General features: G+C 43.1%; 1 pseudogene; it reads right to left on the bottom strand.

Moving 5' to 3' along the window:
* Nucleotides 1-344: 344 nt before the first annotated feature.
* LOC119272848 lies at nucleotides 345-24,859 on the bottom strand (annotated as a pseudogene).
* Nucleotides 24,860-25,317: the final 458 nt, after the last annotated feature.

Below are 25,317 nucleotides of genomic sequence, written 5' to 3'. Positions count from 1 at the left end.
ACACACACAGAGTCAAGCCACACACAGCCACACACACACAGAATGGAGCACTTGCACACAAGAAACATACATAAATAGGGGCACAAACAGAAAGCTAATACATGCAAGACCGAAGTAAACTCAAAAGGCTATAAAGAATTTCCAGAACTTGAATGAGTAAACTGATTTCTCTAGAGGGGCGAGAGTGATCCAGATCTTCGTTCCTGAAAATAGAAAGTTAGTTAGAGGTTGATTAAGTGATTATCTTCATCAATACCCACAAGTTTGTAGGCACAGTATTCTTGTTCTACTTACTAGAGAAAGCAAGGCATGTAACATGAGAAACATTCTTACAGAAATTCTGGCTAAGGTAAGCCATGCGACTTGATCACATCGGATGCTTTGTCGTGGTCAAGAGAAACGTTCAACACTAATTCATTTCTAGTGCTAGTAGATTCAGCCTGCAGGGCAGAGAAACAATGTCAGTACAAATCACCAGGCAAACCAAGCTTCTTACTTTTTGGGTACAAATCAAGGAATTCTAGCTATCAAATAATTCAAGGCGGATGCAAGATGAAACCTCCAAACATCAGCCTCACGGGTGCACACCAGCTTATAAGCTCAAGTATTGCGTTTATATTATATAGAATAAACATACCAGCCTACCACCAGTCAAGTTCAAAATAATGTACTGACTAACCAAGCTTATGATGACTTGCCAACAGTTCGAAAGTGAACTGCAGTCTAGTGTTTATTTCATTTGTAAGTAGAACATGATACAAGCAAAAACCCTAAAAGCAGAATAAATTCACTAGCCTGATGTATGTAAAAGCATCCACTTTTCACATATTGGAAAAAATGCAATAATGCCAACTGCCATTATTTCCTTTATGTTCAGAACAAGGACGTAGATATTTATATAGGTAGTTCCTATTTTTCTTATTATACACATACTGGGTCATGTATTCTAAAATTGAAAAGAACCACCAAAGAATGGTTAATGTAGCCAACAGATGAAAGGCAGGTTAACTCACCAGGTGACGTGGATCGCAAGCATGGGAAAGAGGCCTCTAACTATGAGTGATTGTCTTTCCTGCAGGAAGATAATGCAACAAATATAAGTCTTGGTCCAACATAAGCAGTATTGTTTCTTATCAGGCAAAATTCTATAGTACTCCCTCCGTCCTGAACTACTTGTCTTAGATTTGTCAAGATACAGATGTATTAGACACGCGGTAATACATGTTAATTAGTGAGTCTAGTTGAACACCACATTGTTTCTCATTAGGGTAAATTCTATAGTATATTAGCGAGTCAAGTTGAACAACATACTCCCAATCTTTCTGTTTGTTACGCACCTGTGTATTTTCAGATCAACGATTTGGCCAATGAAATATGAGCTATGCTACAAAAGGTACACCATGAAAAACCTATTTCGAATATGAATTTCAATGGTATACTTTAGCATATAATACATATTTCGTTGGTCAAACTGATGATCTAGAAATACAGGCATCCCTTATAAACTGAAACGGAGGTAGTAAGAATTATGCACCAAGTAAAAATAAAGGAGCAATAAATATCATCAATATTTTGCTGAGAGAAAAGAAGGATGTTAAATACTCCCTTTGTCCCAAAATATAAGAGCATTTTTGACACTAGTATCATCAAGGCAAAACCATGAAGGTTAAATGCTAAATGAATTTTCTAGCATTACATGGCAAATACTTGTATATTATTCCTCTATATTGAGTTGCACGATTGTGCAAGGTTCAGTGTTAGATTTGTCATTAACAAAAACTATAGTCTGAACTTATCTTTCAAAGTTTGAAGATCAGCATGCTAGTTCTAAATCATTATTACCTAGATATAGCACACACAGAAGGAGGTACTAAAAAGGTTACAAAGAAACAGGTTGTTCACATACTTCAAATGCGCTTGTGAAGCTCCACTTCAATTGATTTCTTTTTAGACGAGGAACGGCATGGTGGACATCTACTTGGCAATTAGCCTGCAGATACTCGATACGGCATAATATATGAATCAATTTCCATTAAACTACAAGATGAGGTGAAGCGCCTATAAGAAGAAATACTCTTTTTCTCCTGTCGATGAAGTGAAGCAAATGATGACCGAAGCCTTAACTTTGATAGCAGCCCGCACCTAGCAAATAGGTAGTGAACTATTTAAGACATAAATTGTTCCCCTGTAAACACTAACAAAAGGTTGGAAAATCCAAGGTTCCAAAATACGCACTGCAGAGGAAGCAATAGACTCCAAGTGGGTCATGGGTTCTCCCACGTATTTCATGGTTCGCTTGAAGTACAAATCCTGGTTGAAGACCTTCTCAGCCTGTGAAACAATTCATGAAAATATATCACCAAATATGAAGAGAGAAAAGGCAAGAAGGAGTGGATTTCCATTAGATTACATTAGAGTGCCAAAGATATACTTGTTGAGAACACATTTAGGGGCTGTTCGGAAGAATAGTATTTATTTGTAACATTTTAGTATTGAAGTTTGATTTGAGCTACAAAAGGGAACCTATCAATAAATGCCCTCCCAAACAGGCACGTATTTATCAAGAGAACATAGACCTCCAAAAGAAAGTTCACCTCAGCACCAATTCTGCATACTATTGAAATAGTCTCAATTGTATACAACCCACGGAGAGTCTCAACACCAAGGAGAATGGCATCACTACCTGAACAAAACAATTGTTATTCATGTTACAGCTTGTGTAATTATAGTTTGTTTGGGTGCAGTAATGACCAGCTGTACAGGATCACCAAAGTATAAGATATCTGCAAGAGGCAAAAACTAACCGTCCAGCACCGCGTTTGCCAAATCAGTTGCCTCCAGACGAGTAGGCCTTAGGTTGTCCGTCATACTGTCCACAAAACGAGTGTAACATCCCAAATTTTCAATTTGGAATGTTATACATTAGATCATCATGCATATCATATTTTATTTTGCATTTTGGTTGATCATAGAAATTCCACGCAACTCAATGACCCATGGAGAGAGTTGGGGATTTCGTTATTTTTCATATTTGAGTTCTCTCAAATTTGAGAATAGGATCATTTGATTTTATTTATTTTATCATCAATTATTTCTATTACAAAAATATGAGAGAGGGAATAAAATGACTTTCCCAAAATAAAGAAATATTGAGGATTTAATAAAAAAATCAAATAAGATTTTATTTCGGAGTTTTTTGGTGTTTTATTTGAATTTAGGAAAAATGTGCGTTTTTCAAAATTGCATTTAGGGCCCAAATAAATGTTCACCTTGTGCGGCTTGATTTTAGAAGCCCGTGAAAATTTCTTCCGAAATTTTTGGAGTCCGTTTAGTTTTTTTTCTTCCGAACGGAATAATTAAAAAAAACAAACCGACTTCGGGCCGTACCCGAGCGGGACACCGCCCGGGAGCAGCCTTTAAATAGCGCCACCCCGAGCCGCCCCAGCCCATCAGCCCCGCCTCTATCCATGCGCGCCGCCGGAGACGCCGCCGACGACGACGATGCCGCCGCCCGAGGTTCGTCGCGCCTCATTTTCCATGCTGAAAAAAAAGAGAAAAAAAATTCGGTGTTCGTCATTTTTCTTTTTCTCGGATTTAATCCGCGATTTTTCTGATCGCGATTCCTGATCCGATTTTCGTTTTAGTTTAACTTTTCGCTCGTTTATCGGAATCAGGCGATTCAAGCGCCTAGAGTTTCGTCTCGAAACCCTCTATCCGTTTAACCAACTTAAACAAGTTTTTGTTACTATAAAATTTTCCCTAGATCCAGATTACTAGAACGAAGTTGTTTTCTTTCGCCGTTTGTTTTTCGTTGCTTTGTTCGATTTGATTCTTTTTGCCAACCGGAGTTCTTAAGTTGAACCTTCTGGTTAGATCTCTTATTTGAGTTTTACCTGTGCATTAGATGAGTACTTATTGTATGCTTGTTTGTTTGTCTGCGATAGAATACCCGGAGTGTGCCGCCTGTTACTTCGAATCGTTAGGTTTCGCGGATCATCAGCAAGGCAAGTAACACTTTGATCATACCTTTTCCTACTACCCAGTTTTATTGCATTAGATCAATCCTCACACATTGTATGATTAGGATCTAATTAAATTGTGGGATGGGAAGTAGATGAGGTAGTACCTATTACCTGTTATTATCAAACCTTTGGGAGTTACTTCTACGTTTGCTTATTATGCCATACTATGCTAGTAGACGTGGATTGGGTGAGTGATATCCATAACAGATGTGAGTTTGTTAATTAATGGTTTATCTAAGGTGGCAACTTAAACACACATCTGGGTGGATTGAGGCACCTGGGTATTCTAGGACTTGCCTGTTTTCTTTTGGACCGCCACCTAGACTCAAAGGGATCATGAGACTATTCATACTAGAAACTTCCGTGTGCAGCCACAAGCTATTATGGGCTCTAGTATAGTTGACTAAGTTGTGCGAACTCTTACAGTGGTAGACTAGCAAATGTAGGGGATGTAGGTGGTACGGTCTACCCGATCGTAAGGTGCTAGCACTTCTGAAAGACTATGTCTCGGTCATCCGTCTACTCAAACACCATGTAGCGCGAGAAACCAAACGGAGGCGATCGAGTCTTGTGGGGAAAAGTGCGCAAACCTCTGCAGAGTGTAATAAATTAATCATGGTTAGCCGTGTCCCCGGTTATGGACATCTTGAGTATCTAGTACCTGGATTTTCATGTGAATCTCAACATGTTACTCTAAATTAATTTTGTTGGGTTATGTTTAATGATGATGCTTAATTGGGATTGAGAATGCTGTCAACCATTCTCAATGTTTAACAACCACCATGATAGTAATTAAATTTTATTCCTTTGAAGTAGGGAAAAATTGGCTTTCCGGAAAACTGTAACCATAGAGCTTTCCACCAGCCAAATATGCATATAGTATAGCTGTTTCATTCCATTACTCTCTATGTGTTACCTTGCCAGCATATTCCATGTGCTGACCCGTTTTCGGGCTGCAACGTTAATGTTGCAAACTTTTCAGACGACGATTAAGGAATTTTTAGGTCGTGGTTCTATACTCAGTGATGCCGTTGGAGTTGATGGACTTACTTATCTTCCAAGCCTTCCGTTGTTATCGTTATTAGATGGCCTTAAGTCATATTTATTGTAATAAGTTCTCTTTTGAGACACTCGATATAATAAGTGTGTGATTGCTACTCTGCTATAAATCCTCTGAGTACTGTGTGGTGTCAGCATTACTGATCCAGGGATGACACCGGAGCATAGAGATCAGACTGTTTGAGGTCTGGTCTCTACAGAGATGGTATCAGAGCACATGCTAACTGTAGGACACGACCACTAAGCTAAAGACCTAGATCACTATTCACTCTCTTCTCTTCTGACCTCTCATCTTTTATACTCTTTAGGATGGCGGATGTAAGGAACAAGTTCACACAACCGGATGAAGATACACCCTTTTGACGCCACTTGAAGGAAGTCACTAGATACCTGAACATAGGAGTACCAAGCTTCACAGGAACCTACAACGCCACTTTACCTGAAGAAGAGCGTTGGATGATTCAAGTTCAAGTACCAGGAAGGACGTTCATGCCAGTCACTGAGCCCATAGAATTTTCTTTTGATGCACCAACTTGGAGTCTAGGAAAGAGCATGGCAGCTCACATCGCCATGGGACGCATTGGAGAAGTCTACCGCAAGAATCTTAAGGATACTATCTACCAGATTTGTGGGCGCCGAGATGAACACTAGGAGATGATCAGCACCAGGAAGGATAGATCAATCGCAACTTTTATCCAGGAGCTAAATCAGCACATTCGACGACAGGAGAACCAGATGTGCGCCGACATGATAGACCTGAAGAAGCCCAACACTAGAATCAAGGAACTGGAGGAAGAACTCAAGGCTACACATGAAGATTATGAAGAAGAAATTGAAGTATTGGTGGAGAAGAATGACGACCTGATCAAGAAGATTGGAATATTTATGGGAGACCCTACGCCAATAGAGGAAGACGAAGAACCCCAGGAAATTAGCCCGAAAGACTACATCATCATCGACGGCACCGACTCGGAAGCAGATAGTAGCGATGATGACTATGTTGATGAAGCTGGAGCAGATATTATGGAGTCAACGACCGAAGAATATTTCTAGTAGACCACCTCATCAGTAGTAGTAGTCCACCATGTAAATATAGTAGTCCGAGCACTTTTGCGATAGATAGATCGATTGTATGCCCTTGTTTGATTGATTGAAGTGAATTGTTTGTTTTGCCTCATGTGCATATGGGTAGTGTTTTCTCTTTAGACCCCCTCTATTCTTATATCTCATCTCTTCTAAAACCCTCAGATGCCTCCGAGACGTGACCCCGGATTTGCCTTTCCACCGAAGCTCACCTAGTTGATCCAGCAGCAGAACACACTGATGCAGTTGCTAGTCCAGAATCAGAATCAGGGGAACAACAACAACAACCCACCACCACCACCACCACCAGTTGACCACTTAGCCCGTTTTCTTAGGCTGAATCCGCCGGTGTTTTTCAGTAGCACCGAGCCGATAGTAGTAGATGATTGGCTCCGCAAGACCGCTAGGGAGTTGACCACAGCAGGATGCACAGATGCGGAGAAGGTGAAGTTTGCCGCACATCAGCTAGAAGGACCAGCAGCATCATGGTGGGAGAATTTCACTGCCACTTTCCCAGTCGACACTGTCACATGGGACCAGTTTCAGCAGGCTTTTCATACTGCACATGTTTCAGCGGGAGCTATGGCCATGAAGAAGCGTGAGTTTCGCAACTTGCGCCAAGGAGGACGGACAGTTGGCCAGTATGTGGAGGACTTTAGTAAGTTAGCACGTTATGCCCCAGATGACGTCGCTACAGATGCAGCTAAGCAGGAGAAGTTTCTAGAAGGACTGAATGATGAGTTGAGCATGCAGTTGATGGTAGCAACCTTCAACAACTACTAGGAGTTGGTAGATCGTGCTCTTATGATTGAAGGGAAGTAGCAGCAAATTGAGAACCGCAAGAGGAAGTATGGAGAAGGAAAGTACAATTCAGGAGCTCAGCAGAAGCCACGTTTTACCCCTAGACCGGGAGGACATTTTCAGCATACCCATGGAGGAGGTAGCTCGCACAACCACAATAGCACCAAGAATGGTAATGGCAATGGAGGAAGCAACGGCCAGAATCGCACCAACCCCTCAACCCCAGCCAAGAAGGACTTGAGCCAAGTCACTTGCTTTAAGTGTTCGAAGACAGGACATTATGCAAATGAATGTCCTGAATTGCAAAATGAAAATATAAATGGAAGTTCTGGGAAGAAGCCGAACCCTTTTAATAGGGGACAGGTGAACCACGTTAGCGTGGAGGAGGTTGAAGCTCAGCCCGATGCAGTAATAGGTAAGTTTTTGGTTAAGTCATTTACTGCACTCGTTCTTTTTGATACTAGTGCATCACATTCATACATCTCAAGGGGATTTGTGGATAAGTATAACCTACCAACCCAAGCCCTTAGGTCACCCATGTTAGTAACCTCGCCCGGAGCAGAGTATGTGGCTAGTCTGGTGTAATCAGTTACCATTAAGGATTGGTAACTATGTTTTTCCCTCAGACCTAATAGTATTGGAATCTCAAGGATTGGATGTGATATTAGGCATGGATTGGTTATCAAAGTATGAAGGGAATATTGAATGTGCTAGTAAGTAAATTTTGCTTACCACACCAGAAAGGAGAAGGATCAAGTATGTATCCCGGCATGTGCCAAAGAGGACTCAAGTAAATTGCCTAACAAGAGTTGTGCAGGAGGAAGTACCAATGGTAAGGGATTTCCCTGATGTATTTCCAGAGGAGTTGCCAGGCATGCCACCGGATAGAGATATTGAGTTTTTGATTGAGCTATTGCCAGGCACAGGGCCAATATCAAAGAGACCATATAGGATGCCAGCAAAGGATTTGGTGGAAATTAAGAAGCAGATTAAGGAGTTACTGGATAAGGGATATATTCGCCTAAGTTCTTTGCCTTGGGGATCGCCAGTACTTCTAGTGAAGAAGAAGGATGGTTGTTGATTATCGAGGATTGAATGAAGTAACGATCAAGAACAAGTACCCGCTACCAATGATCAATGATCTATTTGATCGATTGCAAGGAGCTAAGGTATTTTCCAAGATCGATCTGCGATCAGGATACCACTAGTTGAAGATTCGAGAATAGGATATTCCGAAGACAGCTTTTACCACCAGGTATGGGCTGTATGAGTATACCGTTATGTCATTTGGTCTGACTAACGCACCTACCTATTTTATGAACATGATGAACAAAGTGTTTATGGAGTTTTTGGATAAGTTCGTCGTAGTGTTCATTGATGATATCCTGGTTTATTCGAAGAATGAAGAGGAGCATAAGGAGCATTTGCGTTTGGTACTTGGAAAGCTCAGAGAACATCAGTTATATGCCAAGTTCAGCAATGTGAGTTTTGGCTGAAGGAAGTAGGATTCCTCGGACACGTTATATCTGGAGAAGGTATAGCAGTAGATCCCGCTAAAGTTGAAACCGTGACCAAGTGGGAAGCCCCAACAACAGTTGGAGAGATCCGGAGTTTTTTTGGACTCGCAGGATACTACCGGAGATTTATTGAGAATTTCTCAAAGATTGCGAAGCCTATGACTGAGTTGTTGAAGAAGGATACCAAGTTCATATGGACGGAGGAATGTGAGGCTAGTTTCCAGGAGTTGAAGAAACGCTTAGTTACCTCACCAGTATTGATCTTGCCAGACCAGACCAAGGATTATGAGGTGTATTGTGACGCTTCACGTCGAGGACTTGGAACAGTGCTTATGCAGGAAGGGAGAGTTGTTTCATATGCCTCAAGACAGCTGAAACTTCATGAGTTGAATTATGCCACGCATGATTTGGAGTTAGCAGCCGTAGTGCATGCATTGAAGACATGGAGACATTTTCTGATTGGAAATCATTATGAGATGTACACGGATCATAAGAGTTTGAAGTACATTTTCACACAGAAGGAGTTGAATCTCAGACAAAGGAGATGGTTGAAGCTTATCAAGGATTATGATATGAAATTGCATTATCATCCTGGAAAGGCTAATGTAGTAGCTGACGCATTAAGCCGTAAGAGCCATGTCAATACGTTAATGACGGGAGAAATACCCACAGAGTTAGCATAAAATCTTCGTGAACTATGTTTGGAAATAGCTCCGAGAGGTTATGTAGCAGCATTGGAGATTCAGTCAACTTTGATGGATAGAATCAAAGAAGCTCAAAGGACTGACAAAGAGATTGCCGCTATAAAGGAGAAACTGAGCAAAGGAAAAGCTAAAGGATTTTGTGAGGATGAGCACGACACCCTATGGTTTGAAGACCGCGTTTACGTGCCCAATGACCCGAAGATCAGGAAGTTGATACTGCAAGAGGCACATGACTCAACGTATTCAATTCACCCAGGAAATACCAAGATGTATTTGGATTTGAAGGATATTTTATGGTGGACCGGAATGAAGAAGGATATTGCGGAGTATGTAGCAGTTTGTGATGTATGCCAGAGAGTAAAGGCAGAGCATCAGAAGCCAGCAGGATTGTTATAACCATTGCCGATACCTGAATGGAAGTGGGATAAGCTAGGCATGGATTTTATCATGGGATTGCCCAGGACTCGTTCAGGCTATGACACGATTTGGGTTGTAGTTGATCGATTGACGAAAGTAGCTCATTTCATCCCAGTAAAGACCACTTATACCAGTGCTAAGTTGGCAAAGATATACATGACCAGGATCGTATGTTTGCATGGAGTTCCAAGGAGTATCGTATCAGATAGAGGAACCCAGTTTACCTCAAAGTTCTGGAAGCAGTTGCACGAAACTTTGGGAACCAGGCTAGAATTCAGTACAACTTTTCATCCACAGACAGATGGACAGACCAAGAGAGTTAATCAGATTTTGGAGGATATGCTGAGAGCTTGTGCGCTAGATTACAGATCTAGTTGGGACGATAATTTGCCATATGCAGAGTTCTCTTACAACAACAGTTACCAAACCAGTTTAAAGATGGCCCCTTTCGAAGCCTTGTACGGAAGGAGGTGCAGGACACCGTTGTCATGGGATGAAGTTGGAGACCGCCAGTTGTTTGGTCCTGACTTGGTTAAAGAGTCTGAACAGAAGGTGAAGCTGATTCGCGATAGGCTCAAGGTAGCCCAGTCCAGATAGAAGAGTTATGCGGATTCTAAATGCAAGGAGACAGTTTATGAAGTCAGAGACAGAGCTTATCTTCGAGTATCTCCACTTCGGGGAACAAAGCGTTTTGGAGTTAAAGGGAAGTTAGCGCCATGATTTGTAGGACCATATCGAGTTTTGGAGCGTATGGAAGAAGTAGCCTACAAGTTGGAATTGCCAGAAGGATTGTCAGGAGTACATGATGTGTTCCACGTTTCTCAGTTAAAGAAATGTCACGCGGAGATGGCTGACATACCGTTGAGAGATACAGTGCTTTTGGAAACTATTCAGTTGGATAACGATTTGACTTACGAGAAGAAACTAATTAAGATTCTCGAGTTTGCCAGCCGAGTTACTCGCAGCAAGGTTATCAAGTTTTGCAAAGTTCAGTGGAGTCACCACACAGAGGATGAAGCCACCTGGGAACGAGAGGAAGATTTGCTCAAAGACCACCCTCACCTATTTTCTAGCCAACCCGGATCTCGAGGGCGAGATTCATCTTAAGGGGGGTAGGTTTGTAACATCCCAAATTTTCAATTTGGAATATTATACATTAGATCATCATGCATATCATATTTTATTTTGCATTTTGGTTGATCATAGAAATTCTACGCAACTCAATGACCCACAGAGAGAGTTGGGGATTTCGTTATTTTTCATATTTGAGTTCTCTCAAATTTGAGAATAGGATCATTTGATTTTATTTATTTTATCATCAATTATTTCTATTACAAAAATATGAGAGAGGGAATAAAATGACTTTCCCAAAATAAAGAAATATTGAGGATTTAATAAAAAATCAAATAAGATTTTATTTCGGAGTTTTTTGGTGTTTTATTTGAATTTAGGAAAAATGTGCATTTTTCAAAATTGCATTTAGGGCCCAAATAAATGTTCACCTTGTGCGGCTTGATTTTAGAAGCCCGTGAAAATTTATTTCGGAATTTTTGGAGTCCGTTTAGTATTTCTTTTTATTTTTCTTCCGAGCGGAATAATTAAAAAAACGAACCGACTTCGGGTCATACCCGAGCGGGACACCGCCCGGGGGCAGCCTTTAAATAGCGCCGTCCCGAGCCGCCCCAGCCAATCAGCCCCGCCTCAATCCGCGCGCGCTGCCGGAGCCGCCGCCGCCGACGATCCCGCCGCCCTAGGTTTGTCGCGCCTCGTTCTCCGTGCCGAAAAAAAAGAGAATTTTTTTTCAGCATTCATCGTTTTTCTTTTTCTCGGATTTAATCCGCGATTTTTCTGATCGCGATTCCTGATCCAATTTTCTTTTTAGTTTAACTTTTCGCTCGTTTATCGGAATCAGGCGATTCAAGCGCCTAGAGTTTCGTCTCGAAACCCTCTATCCGTTTAACCAACTTAAACAAGTTTTTGTTACTGTAAAATTTGCCCTAGATCCAGATTACTAGAACGAAGTTGTTTTCTTTCGCCGTTTGTTTTTCGTTGCTTCGTTCGATTTGATTCTTTTTGCCAACCGGAGTTCTTAAGTTGAACCTTATGGTTAGATCTCTTATTTGAGTTTTACCTGTGCATTAGATGAGTACTTATTGTATGCTTGTTTGTTTGTCTGCGATAGAATACCCGGAGTGCGCCGCCTGTTACTTCGAATCGTTAGGTTTCGCGGATCATCAGCAAGGCAAGTAACACTTTGATCATACCTTTTCCTACTACCCAGTTTTATTGCATTAGATTAATCCTCACATATTGCATGATTAGGATCTAATTAAATTGTGGGATGGGAAGTAGATGAGGTAGTACCTATTACCTGTTATTATCAAACCTTTGGGAGTTACTTCTACGTTTGCTTATTATGCCATGCTATGCTAGTAGATGTGGATTGGGTGAGTGATATCCATGACAGATGTGAGTTTGTTAATTAATGGTTTATCTAAGGTGGCAACTTAAACACACATCTGGGTGAATTGAGGCACCTAGGTATTCTAGGACTTGCCTGTTTTCTTTTGGACCGCCACCCAGGCTCAAAGGGATCATGAGACTATTCATACTAGAAACTTCCGTGTGCAGCCACAAGCTATTATGGGCTCTAGCATAGTTGACTAAGTTGTGCGAACTCTTACAGTGGTAGACTAGCAGATGTAGGGGATGTAGGTGGTACGGTCTACCCGATCGTAAGGTGCTAGCGCTTCTGAAAGACTATGTCTCGGTCATCCGTCTACTCAAACACCATGTAGCGCGAGAAACCAAACGGAGGCGATCGAGTCTTGTGGGGAAAAGTGCGCAAACCTCTGCAGAGTGTAATAAACTAATCATGGTTAGCCGTGTCCCCGGTTATGGACATCTTGAGTATCTAGTACCTGGATTTTCATGTGAATCTCAACATGTTACTCTAAATTAATTTTGCTGGGTTATGTTTAATGATGATGCTTAATTGGGATTGAGAATGCTGTCAATCATTCTCAATGTTTAACAACCACCATGATAGTAATTAAATTTTATTCCTTTAAAGTAGGGAAAAATTGGCTTTCCGCAAAACTGTAACCATAGAGCTTTCCACCAGCCAAATATGCATATAGTATAGCTGTTTCATTCCATTACTCTATGTGTTACCTTGCCAGCATATTCCATGTGCTGACCCATTTTCGGGCTGCAACGTTAATGTTGCAGACTTTTCAGACGACGATTAAGGAGTTTTTAGGTCGTGGTTCTATACTCAGTGATGCCGTTGGAGTTGATGGACTCACTTATCTTCCAAGCCTTCCGCTGTTATCGTTATTAGATGGCCTTAAGCCATATTTATTGTAATAAGTGTTGGAAATATGCCCTAGAGGCAATAATAAATTGATTATTATTATATTTCCTTGTTCATGATAATCGTTTATTATCCATGCTAGAATTGTATTGATAGGAAACTCAGATACATGTGTGGATACATAGACAACACCATGTCCCTAGTAAGCCTCTAGTTGACTAGCTCGTTGATCAATAGATGGTTACGGTTTCCTGACCATGGACATTGGATGTCGTTGATAACGGGATCACATCATTAGGAGAATGATGTGATGGACAAGACCCAATCCTAAGCATAGCACTAGATCGTGTAGTTCGTATGTTAAAGCTTTTCTAATGTCAAGTATCATTTCCTTAGACCATGAGATTGTGCAACTCCCGGATACCGTAGGAGTGCTTTGGGTGTGCCAAACGTCACAACGTAACTGGGTGGCTATAAAGGTACACTACGGGTATCTCCGAAAGTGTCTGTTGGGTTGGCACGAATCGAGACTGGGATTTGTCACTCCGTGTGACGGAGAGGTATCTCTGGGCCCACTCGGTAGCACATCATCATAATATGCACAATGTGACCAAGGAGTTGATCACGGGATCATGTGTTACGGAACGAGTAAAGAGACTTGCCGGTAACGAGATTGAACAAGGTATCGGGATACCGACGATCGAATCTCGGGCAAGTATCGTACCGATAGACAAAGGGAATTGTATACGGGATTGATTAAGTCCTTGACATCGTGGTTCATCCGATGAGATCATCGTGGAACATGTGGGAGCCAACATGGGTATCCAGATCCCGCTATTGGTTATTGACCGGAGAATGTCTCGGTCATGTCTGCATGTCTCCCGAACCCGTAGGGTCTACACACTTAAGGTTCGATGACGCTAGGATTATAAAGGAAGTTTGTATGTGGTTACCGAATGTTGTTCGGAGTCCCGGATGAGATCCTGGACGTCACGAGGAGTTCCGGAATGGTCCGGAGGTAAAGATTTATATATGGGAAGTCCTGTTTTGGTCAACCGGACAAATTTCGGGGTCACCGGTATTGTACCGGGACCACCGAAAGGGTCCCAGGGGTCCACCGGGTGGGGCCACCTGCCCCGGGGGGGCCACATGGGCTGTAAGGGGGTGCGCCTTGGCCTATATGGGCCAAGGGCACCAGCCCCAAGAGGCCCATGCGCCAAGGGATAAGGAAAGGAAGAGTCCTAAAGGGGGAAGGCACCTCCGAGGTGCCTTGGGAAGGAGGGACTCCTCCCTAGCCGCCCCCTTCCTTGGAGGAAGGGCCAAGGCTGTGCCCCCCCTCTCCCTTGCCCCTATATATATGTGTGGGGGTGGGAGGGCATCCATACCTTTGCCTTTGGTGCAGCCCTCCCCTCTCCCAAGTCTTCTCCTCTCCCGTGGTGCTTGGCGAAGCCCTGCAGGATTGACACGCTCCTCCACCACCACCACGCCGTTGTGCTGCTGCTGGATGGAGTCTTCCTCAACCTCTCCCTCTCTCCTTGCTGGATCAAGGCATGGGAGACGTCACCGGGTTGTACGTGTGTTGAACGCGGAGGTGCCGTGCGTTCGGCACTTGGTCATCGGTGATTTGGATCACGACGAGTACGACTCCATCAACCCCGTTCACTTGAACGCTTCCGCTTAGCGATCTACAAGGGTATGTTGATGCACTCTCCTTCCCCTCGTTGCTAGTTTCTCCATAGATAGATCTTGGTGACACGTAGGAAAATTTTGAATTTCTGCTACGTTCCCCAACAGTGGCATCATGAGCTAGGTCTATTGCGTAGATTCTATGCACGAGTAGAACACAAAGTAGTTGTGGGCGTTGATTTTGTTCAATATGCTTGTCGTTACTAGTCTTATCTTGATTCGGCGGCATCGTGGGATGAAGCGGCCTGGACCAACCTTACACGTACGCTTACGTGAGACCGGTTCCACCGACAAACATGCACTAGTTGCATAAGGTGGCTGGCGGGTGTCTGTCTCTCCCACTTTAGTCGGATCGGATTCGATGAACAGGGTCCTTATGAAGGGTAAATAGCAATTGGCATATCACGTTGTGGTCTTTGCGTAGGTAAGAAACGTTCTTGCTAGAAACCCATAGCAGCCACGTAAAACATGCAAACAACAACTAGAGGACGTCTAACTTGTTTTTGCAGGGTGTGCTATGTGATGTGATATGGCCAAAGGATGTGATGAATGATATATGTGATATATGAGATGATCATGTTCTTGTAATAGGAATCACGACTTGCATGTCGATGAGTATGACAACCGGCAGGAGCCATAGGAGTTGTCTTAATTTATTTATGACCTGCGTGTCAACATAAACGTCATGTAATTATTTTAGTTTATTGCTAACCGTTAGCTGTAGTAGTAGAAGTAATAGTTGACGAGACAACTTCAAGAAGACACGATGATGGAGATCATGATGATGGAGATCATGGTGTCATGTCGGTGACGATGATGATCATGGAGCCCCGAAGATGGAGATCAAAAGGAGCAATATGATATTGGCCATATCATATCACTATTTGATTGCATGTGATGTTTATCATGTTTATGCATCTTGTTTGCTTAGAACAACGGTAGTAAATAAGATGATCCCTCATTAAAATTTCAACAAGGTGTTCCCCCTAACTGTGCACCATTGCGACAGTTCGTTGTTTCAAAGCACCACGTGATGATCGGGTGTTTGATTCCAACGTTCACATACAACGGGTGTAAGACAGATTTACACATGCAAACACTTAGGTTGACTTGACGAGCCTAGCATGTGTACAGACATGCCTCGGAACACAGAAGACCGAAAGGTCGAGCATGAGTCGTATGGTAGATACGATCAGCATGAAGATGTTCACCGATGTTGACTAGTCTGTCTCACGTGATGATCGGACACGGCCTAGTTGACTCGGATCATGTAATCACTTAGATGACTAGAGGGATGTCTATCTGAGTGGGAGTTCATAAGATGAACTAAATTATCCTGAACATAGTCAAAAGGTCTTCGCAAATTATGTCGTAGCTCGCGCTTTAGTTCTACTGTTTAGTTATGTTCCTAGAGAAAAATTAGTTGAAAGTTGATAGTAGCAATTAAGTGGACTAGGTCCGTAAACTGAGGATTGTCCTCATTGCTTCATAGAAGGCTTGTGTCCTTAATGCACCGCTCAGTGTGCTGAACCTCGAACGTCGTCTGTGGATGTTGCGAACATCTGACATACACGTTCTGATGACTACATGATAGTTCAGTGCGTAATGCTAAACGGTTTAGAGTTGAGGCACCGAAGACGTTTTGAAACGTCGCGAAACATATGAGATGCTTCGAGGGCTGAAATTGGGATTTCAGGCTCGTGCCCACGTCAAGAGGTATAAGACCTCCGACGATTTTCTTAGCCTGCAAACTAAGGGAGAAAAGCTCAATTGTTGAGCTTGTGCTCAGATTGTCTGAGTACAACAATCATTTGAATCGAGTGGGAGTTGATCTTCCAGATAAGATAGTGATGTTTCTTCGAAGTCATTACCACCAAGCTGCTAGAGCTTCATGATGAACTATAATATATCAGGGACATATATGATGATCCTTGAGATATTCGCGATGTTTGACACCAAAGTAGAAATCAAGAAGGAGCATCAATTGTTGATGGTTGGTGAAACCACTAGTTTCAAGAAGGGCAAGGGCAAGAAGGGATACTTCATGAAACGGCAATTCAGCTGCTGCTCTAGTGAAGAAACCCAAGGTTGAACCCAAACCCGAGACTAAGTGCTTCTGTAATAAGGGGAACAACCACTGGAGCAGAATTACCCTAGATACTTGGTAGATAAGAAGGCTGGCAAGGTCGATAGAAGTATATTGGATATATATTGTGTTGATGTGTACTTTACTAGTACTCCTAGTAGCACCAGGGTATTAGATACCGATTTGGTTGCTAAGTGTTAGTAACTCGAAATAAAAGCTATGGAATAAACGGAGACTAGGTAAAGGTGAGCTGACGATATGTGTTGGAAGTGTTTCCGATGTTGATATGATCAAGCATCGCACGCTCCCTCTACCATCGAGACCGGTGTTAAACCTAAATAATTGTTATTTGGTGTTTGCGTTGAGCATAGACGTGATTGAATTATGTCTATCGCAATACGGTTATTCATTTAAGGAGAATAATGGTTACTCTGTTTATTTGAATAATACCTTCAATGGTCTTGCACCTAAAATGAATGGTTTATTGAATCTCGATCGTAGTGATACACATGTTCATGCCAAAAGATATAAGATAGTAATGATAGTACACCTACTTGTGGCACTGCCACTTAAGTCATATCGATATAAAACGCATGAAGAAGCTCCATGTTGATGGATCTTTGGGCTCACTCATTTTGAAAAGTTTGAGACATGCGAACCATGTCTATTGGTGTATATGCATGAAGAAACTCCATGCAAATGGACCGTTTGGACTCACTTGATCTTGAATCACTTGAGACATGCAAATCATACCACATGGGCAAGATGACTGAAAGCCTCGTTTTAGTAAGACGGAACAAGATAGCAACTCGTTGGAAGTAACACATTTTGATGTGTGCAGTCCAATGAGTGCTGAGGCGTATAGTGGATATCGTTATGTTCTTCACAGATGATTTGAGTAGATGTTGAGTATATTTACTTGATGAATCACGAGTCTGAATTATTGAAAGGTTCAAGTAATTTCAGGGTGAAGTTGAAAGATCGTCGTGACAAGAGGATAAAATATCTATGATATGATCATAGAGATGAATATCTGAATTATGAGTTTGGCACAGAATTAAGACATAGTGGAAATCATTTCACAACTAATACAGCCTGGAACATCATAGTGTGATGGTGTGTCCGTACATCATAACTGCACCCTATTGTATATGATGCATACCATGATGTCTCTTATCGAATTACCACAATAGTTCATGGGTTAGGCATTAGAGACAACCACATTCACTTTAAATAGGGCACCACGTAATTCAGATGAGATGACACCGTATGAACTATGGTTTAGAGAAACCTAAGCTGTCATTTCTTAAAAGTGTGGGGCTGCGACGCTTATGTGAAAAAGTTTCAGGCTGATAAGCTCGAATCCAAAGCGGATAAATGCATCTTCATAGGACACCCAAAACAGTTGGGTATACCTCCTGTCTCAGATCCGAAAGCAATAAGGGATTGTTTCTAGAATCGGGTCCTTTCTCGAGAAAAAGTTTCTCTCGAAGGAATTGAGTGGGAGGATGGTGGAGACTTGATGAGGTTATTGAACCGTCACTTCAACTAGTGTATAGCAGGGCACAAAGAGTTGTTCCTGTGGCACCTACACCAATTGAAGTGGAAGCTTATGATATTGATCATGAGACTTCGATCAAATCACTCCCAAACCTCGTAGGATGACAAGGATGCGTACTATTTCAGAGTGGTATGTAATCCTGTCTTGGAAGTTATGTTGCTAGACAACAATGAACCTACGAGCCATGGAGAAGCGATGGTGGGTCCGGATTCCGATAAATGGCTCGAGGCCATAAAATCCGAGAGAGGATCCATGTATGAAAACAAAGTGTAGACTTTGGCGAAACAGCTCGATGGTCGTAAGGCTGTTGAGTACAGATGGATTTTAAAAGGAAGACGGACAATGATGGTAAGTATCACCATTAAGAAAGCTCGACTTGTCGTTAAGATATTTTCCGACAAGTTCAAGGAGTTGACTACGGTGAGACTTTCTCACTCGTAGCGATGCTAAGAGTCTGTTGGAATTATATTAGCGATTACTGCATTATTTATGAAATCTTGCAGATAGGATGTCAAAACATTGTTTCCTCGACGATTTTTCTTGAGGAAAGGTTGTATGTGATACAACCGAAAGGTTTTGTCAATCCTGAAAGATGCTAATAAGTACGCAAAGCTCCAGCTATCCTTCTGAGGACTGGAGTAAGCATCTCAGAGTTGGAATGTATGCTTTGATGAGATGATCAAAGATTTTGGGTGTATACAAAGTTTATGAGAAACTTGTATTTCCGAAGAAGTGAGTGGGAGCACTGTAGAATTTCTGATGAGTATATGTTGTTGACATATTGTTGATCAAAAATGACGAAGAATTTCTGGAGAGCATATAGGGTTATTTGAAAAGTGTTTTCAATGGAAAGCCTGGATTAAGCTGCTTGAGCATTGAGCATCAAGATCTATAAGGATAGATCAAAACGCTTAATGAAACTTTCAAATGAGCATATACCTTGACATGATCTTGAAGGTGTTCAAGATGAATCAGTCAAAGAAGGAGTTCTTGCCTGAGTTGTAAGGTATGAAGTTAAGACTTAAAGCTCGACCATGGCAGAATAGAAAGAAAGGACGAAGGTCGTCCCCTATGCTTAAGACGTAGGCTCTACAGTATGCTATGCTGTGTACCGCACCTGAAGTGTGCCTTGCCATGAGTCAGTCAAGGGGTACAAGAGTGATCCAAGAATGGATCACAGGACAGCGGTCAAAGTTATCCTTAGTAACTAGTGGACTAAGGAATTTTCTCGATTATGGAGGTGGTAAAAGAGTTCGTCGTAAAGGGTTACGCCGATGCAAACTTTGACACTAATCCAGATTATTCTGAGTAGTAAATTGGATTCGTATAATAGAACAGTTATTTGGAATAGCTCCAAATAGAACGTGGTAGCTGCATCTAGGAGATGACATAGTGATTTGTAAAGCACACACGGATCTGAAAGGTTCAGACCCGTTGACTATAACCTCTCTCACAAGCATAACATGATCAAACCCAGAACTCATCGAGTGTTAATCATATGGTAAATGTGAACTAGATTATTGACTCTAATAAACTCTTTGGGTGTTAGTCACATGGGGATGTGACCTTGAGCGTTAATCACATATCGATGTGAACTAGATTATTGACTCTAGTGCAAGTGGAAGACTGTTGGAAATATGCCCTAGAGGCAATAATAAATTGATTATTATTATATTTCCTTGTTCATGATAATCGTTTATTATCCATGCTAGAATTATATTGATAGGAAACTCAGATACATGTGTGGATACATAGACAACACCATGTCCCTAGTAAGCCTCTAGTTGACTAGCTCGTTGATCAATAGATGGTTACGGTTTTCTGACCATGAACATTGGATGTCGTTGATAACGGGATCACATCATTAGGAAAATGATGTGATAGATAAGACCCAATCCTAAGCATAGCACTAGATCGTGTAGTTCGTATGCTAAAGCTTTTCTAATGTCAAGTATCATTTCCTTAGACCATGAGATTGTGCAACTCCCAGATACCGTAGGAGTGCTTTGGGTGTGCCAAACGTCACAACATAACTGGGTGGCTATAAAGGTACACTACGGGTATCTCCGAAAGTGTCTGTTGGGTTGGCACGAATCGAGACTGGAATTTCTCACTCCGTGTGACGGAGAGGTATCTCTGGGCCCACTCGGTAGGACATCATCATAATGTGCACAATGTGACCAAGGAGTTGATCACGGGATGATGTGTTACGGAACGAGTAAAGAGACTTGCCGATAACGAGATTGAACAAGGTATCGGGATACCGACGATCGAATCTCGGGCAAGTATCGTACCGATAGACAAAGGGAATTGTATACGGGATTGATTAAGTCCTTGACATCGTGGTTCATCCGATGAGATCATTGTGGAACATGTGGGAGCCAACATGGGTATCCAGATCCCGCTATTGGTTATTGGCCGGAGAACGTCTCGGTCATGTCTGCATGTCTCCCGAACCCGTAGGGTCTACACACTTAAGGTTCGATGACGCTAGGGTTATAAAGAAAGTTTGTATGTGGTTACCGAATGTTGTTCGAAGTCCCGGATGAGATCCCGGACGTCACGAGGAGTTCCGGAATGGTCCGGAGGTAAAGATTTATATATGGGATGTCCTGTTTTGGTCACCGGACAAGTTTCGGGGTCACCGGTATTGTACCGGGACCACCGGAAGGGTCCCGGGGGTCCACCGGGTGGGGCCACCTGCCCCGGGGGGGCCACATGGGCTGTAAGGAGGTGCGTCTTGGCCTATATGGGCCAAGGGCACCAGCCCCAAGAGGCCCATGCGCCAAGGGATAAGGAAAGGAAGAGTCCTAAAAGGGGAAGGCACCTCCGAGGTGCCTTGGGGAGGAGGGACTCCTCCCTAGCCGCCCCCTTCCTTGGAGGAAGGGCCAAGGCTGCGCCCCCCCTCTCCCTTGCCCCTATATATATGTGGGGGGGTGGGAGGGCAGCCATACATTTGCCTTTGGTGCAGCCCTCCCCTCTCCCAAGTCCTTCTCCTCTCCCGTGGTGCTTGGCGAAGCCCTGCAGGACTGCCACACTCCTCCACCACCACCACGCCGTTGTGCTGCTGCTGGATGGAGTCTTCCTCAACCTCTCCCTCTCTCCTTGCTGGACCAAGGCATGGGAGACGTCACCGGGCTGTACGTGTGTTGAACGTGGAGGTGCCGTGCGTTCGGCACTTGGTCATCGGTGATTTGGATCACGACGAGTACGACTCCATCAACTCCGTTCACTTGAACGCTTCCGCTTAGCGATCTACAAGGGTATGTAGATGCACTCTCCTTCCCCTCGTTGCTAGTTTCTCCATAGATAGATCTTGGTGACACGTAGGAAAATTTTGAATTTCTGCTACGTTCCCCAACAATAAGTTCTCTTTTGAGACACTCGATGTAATAAGTGTGTGATTGCTACTCTGCTATAAATCCTCCGAGTACTATGTGGTGTCAGCATTACTGATCCAGAGATGACACCGAAGCACAGAGATCAGACTGTTTGAGGTCTGGTCGCTACAACGAATAACAACAGCAGGCTTTCCAGCCATGTTGCACTTTTGAAATAAGAACACCTAAAGAACGAACAAAGTAGTACTCAATAGAAAAATACATGTTAATTACCTCCACATTCTCAATTTTGGCAAAAATCAGAGTTTTGGCTAAGATAACTAACTTTGAGAGGAACTCCCGTGCCTATTGCAGGAAAAATACTATCAACGTTAGGAACATCTTTCCAAAGTATGAAGTGCAAACAAACATGTGATGCTATTCAACAAAATATCAATATAAAAAATTCAATCTGTTGGGAAAGATGGTACTGTGAAGTCATAATGACATAATGAGTTACTTGCCGCACATCTTTTGCATGCCTTGTATAAGAAAGAGAGAGGAAGTCAATCTTGTTTGGAGCACCCCATTTTTTCATAACCTGAAAGTGGTGCGTGCTCACAAAGTCATATAATGGGTTACAGCAAGGAGCTCCAGTTTCACGAAAAAAATTAACATGTAAAGTCTAGTCGCCAAGTTAATACAAGGAGCAAGAGAGATTCTTGGGAGAAGTTCCTTACATTTTTATCCTTATCAAACAACGTGGGCATGTCGATATGGATCTGGAAGCAATGCAATGTGAAGACATAATCACAATAAAGTTCAGAAAAAGGAATAGTCAGTCTACACTAAACAAGTAATAGGGTGTTACCTATGATCAAGAACTACCAAGACCAAGTTAGCCTAAATGATTATTCATCAAGATACGAGTTCACATTCAACAAACAGCAATCAATCACGCCATATAAAAATGTACCATCTCAAGGAAAATTTGTAAGAGATGGTTAATAACTTGAATAAAACACATCATAGCTAGTATACTAACACAGAAGTGATATCAATATTCATACCTTCCACATCAGATTTGAATAATTGAACTTCAAAAGGGAACAAGGAACAGTGGAAGAAAGAATAGTGCAAGGTCAGTTACCTATGATCAGGAGTACCAATCAACAAACAGCAAACAACAATCAACCAATCAATCAACAAACAACAAACAATCAATCAATCAATCAACAAACAACAATCAATCAATCTTAATAACCATACACAAACAGCAATCAATCATGCCATATAAACATGTAGCATCTCAAGGCAAATTTGTAGGAGATATGGTTAAAAACACACCATCGCTAGTATATAACACAGAAGTGACATCAATATTCCTACCTTTCACATCAGATTTGAATCGGGGAACTTCAAAAGGGAACAAACAAGGAAAAGGGTGCTCTGATGAGTGGATGCATTGGATATGAAAACAAACAATGAAAACGTGATTATTGATAAATAAGGTAGGCATCGGATGCATTGGATGCCAAATCGGCCACACAATGAATGGAAACCAAGCAAGTGATTGTTACAAGAGTCAAGCTTTTCTGCTCAGCCCATCGTCCTAATTTATCAGCAGGAGAGGAGCCTCACATCACGGTACCCATGGCCTACATGGTTTGCACCCCTGAACACGAATCATATTGGAACATAAGCAAGGCATGATAACAAGAAACAAGTTGAACACACATCATCACATATGAACATAAGCAAAGCATGATAACAAGAAACAAGTTGAACACACATCATCATATATTGGAACATAAGCAAAGCATGATAGCAAGAAACAAGTTGAAAAGAACACCATCAGAACAACCGTAACAGACAAGAACAAGATTCGTTGCATCTAGGATGGGAGCACACACGCTTGCCGGTAGAACAAGAATCGATAGAGGACGAACAATGCAGGTGATGGAACAGAGGAACGGATTCGACGCTGCTCCAATTTCAAAACCAGAACCGCACACCGTCGCCCCGACGCGAAGACGAAATGCATGACCGTCGGATAACAGAAGCGCATGAACCATCGCTCCACCGTGAACAAGGAACGCAGGAACAGAAGTTTCTCAAACGGACTTGTTAGTTCGCAAACCAGATGGTGACCCAAACCGACGGACCGCTCGTTCGCTTCCTCCTAGAGTCACAGACCCCCGACGAGACGTCCCCAAGAACACGCAAGAGCATCAGGGCGACGGCGAGGACGAGCAAGAATCAAACCACACGCGACTCTGAACTAACGATGGCGGCAAGGACGAGCAAGTCGAATCGGACGCGCATTTCTATCTAAACGGACGAATCGAGGACGAGCATATAATCAACCAAATCAGGTGCGCTTCAGAACAGAGGAATCGAGAACGAGCAGAATCGAACAAATCAGAAGCGATTCTTCTACTCTAAACGACGGAATAATCGAGCGAGGAGGAGCAACATGGAACCAGACGCGAGAGGAGGAGAGGTAGGAACCGAGGACGAACTGCCTCACCGGACGCGAGACGGGGAGAGGCAAGAACCGAGGACGAGTCGCCTCACCGGGCGCGAGAGGAGGAGAGGCACGAGTCGAGGACGAGCGCGCGCTGGCACACGACGCCGGTGCCCCCGCCGCCGGTCGCCTGCCACTTGGCCGAGCCCCGCGTCCTCGGGGAGCGGCGCGGCCCCGCAGGCGGAGAGGAGAGGGAGCAGGGCGCGAGCGCGCGGGTGGATTTGGGGTCGGCGGCCGTAACGGAGGCCACCACGCGGCCAGGACGGGCCGAGGACGAAGGAAGGAGGCGAGAGGCGCGGCCCGGACGGAGAGAGGAGGAGCGGGCCGGCAAAGGGCAGAGCTCTATAGGCGGGGCAGAAGCGGTGGCGGCGGGCGGAGGCTTGTCCTTGCTGAGGTGCTCGTGGCGTGGCTGCGGGTATGAAAGGCAAGTGGAGCGGGGCTGGATCCGGCGGCGGAACGGGAGTTTTCCACGCGGCAGATGCCCCTGGGTACCGTTGTCGTGCGTGTCTCTTTTTTTTTTTTCAGAAAATCAGATTGATTGCGTGGTGAAAACAAATGTGTTCATTTTTTAGTGCTGAAAGTAAATGTGTTCGGGTTAGAAACACCTACGTATCCGAGTTGATCGACAACTCGTCTCGCCCGCTCTAGCTTCTGCCGCTTCCCTCCCCTTCCTCGCCTCTCCTCGCATCCCGCCGTTGGTGCAGGTGGCGGCGCGGCGTTTCTCCCCTCCTGATGGTGTGCGCAATGCGGCATGCGGCATCGTGCTGGGGGCGCGGCGGCAGCGAGTCAGACGAGCGCGTCGGTGGCGTGGGCGGATGGCAGGGCTGCGGCGGCTGTGCGGATTCCGAAGGTGGGTGCTCGGGGTGCTCGATGACCTTTCTTTCAAATTTGATGAATTTTCTTTCAGATTTAATGAAGTGTTTTTCAAATTTGATGAACCCCTTTTCAAATTCAATGAACTTATTTTCAAAAATCGATGAACTTTTTTCAATTTTTGTGAACTTTTTCCCAAAACCGATTAACTTTTTTTCAAATTTAATGATTTTTTTTCAATTCGATGAGCTTCTTTCAAAATCAATTAACTTTTTTTAAACATGTGATTTTTTTTCAAATTCAATAAACTTTTTTTTCAAATTCGTGATCGTTTTTTAAGTTTGTGAACTCGTATTTCAAAAACCATGGACATTTTTTAGTTCACTATTTAAAAAAACCTTATTT

The sequence above is a fragment of the Triticum dicoccoides genome, chromosome 3A, assembly GCF_002162155.2.
Source record: "Triticum dicoccoides isolate Atlit2015 ecotype Zavitan chromosome 3A, WEW_v2.0, whole genome shotgun sequence".
In the NCBI taxonomy this organism is placed as follows: Eukaryota; Viridiplantae; Streptophyta; class Magnoliopsida; order Poales; family Poaceae; genus Triticum; species Triticum dicoccoides.
This window is presented reverse-complemented; position numbering and strand designations above follow the sequence as displayed.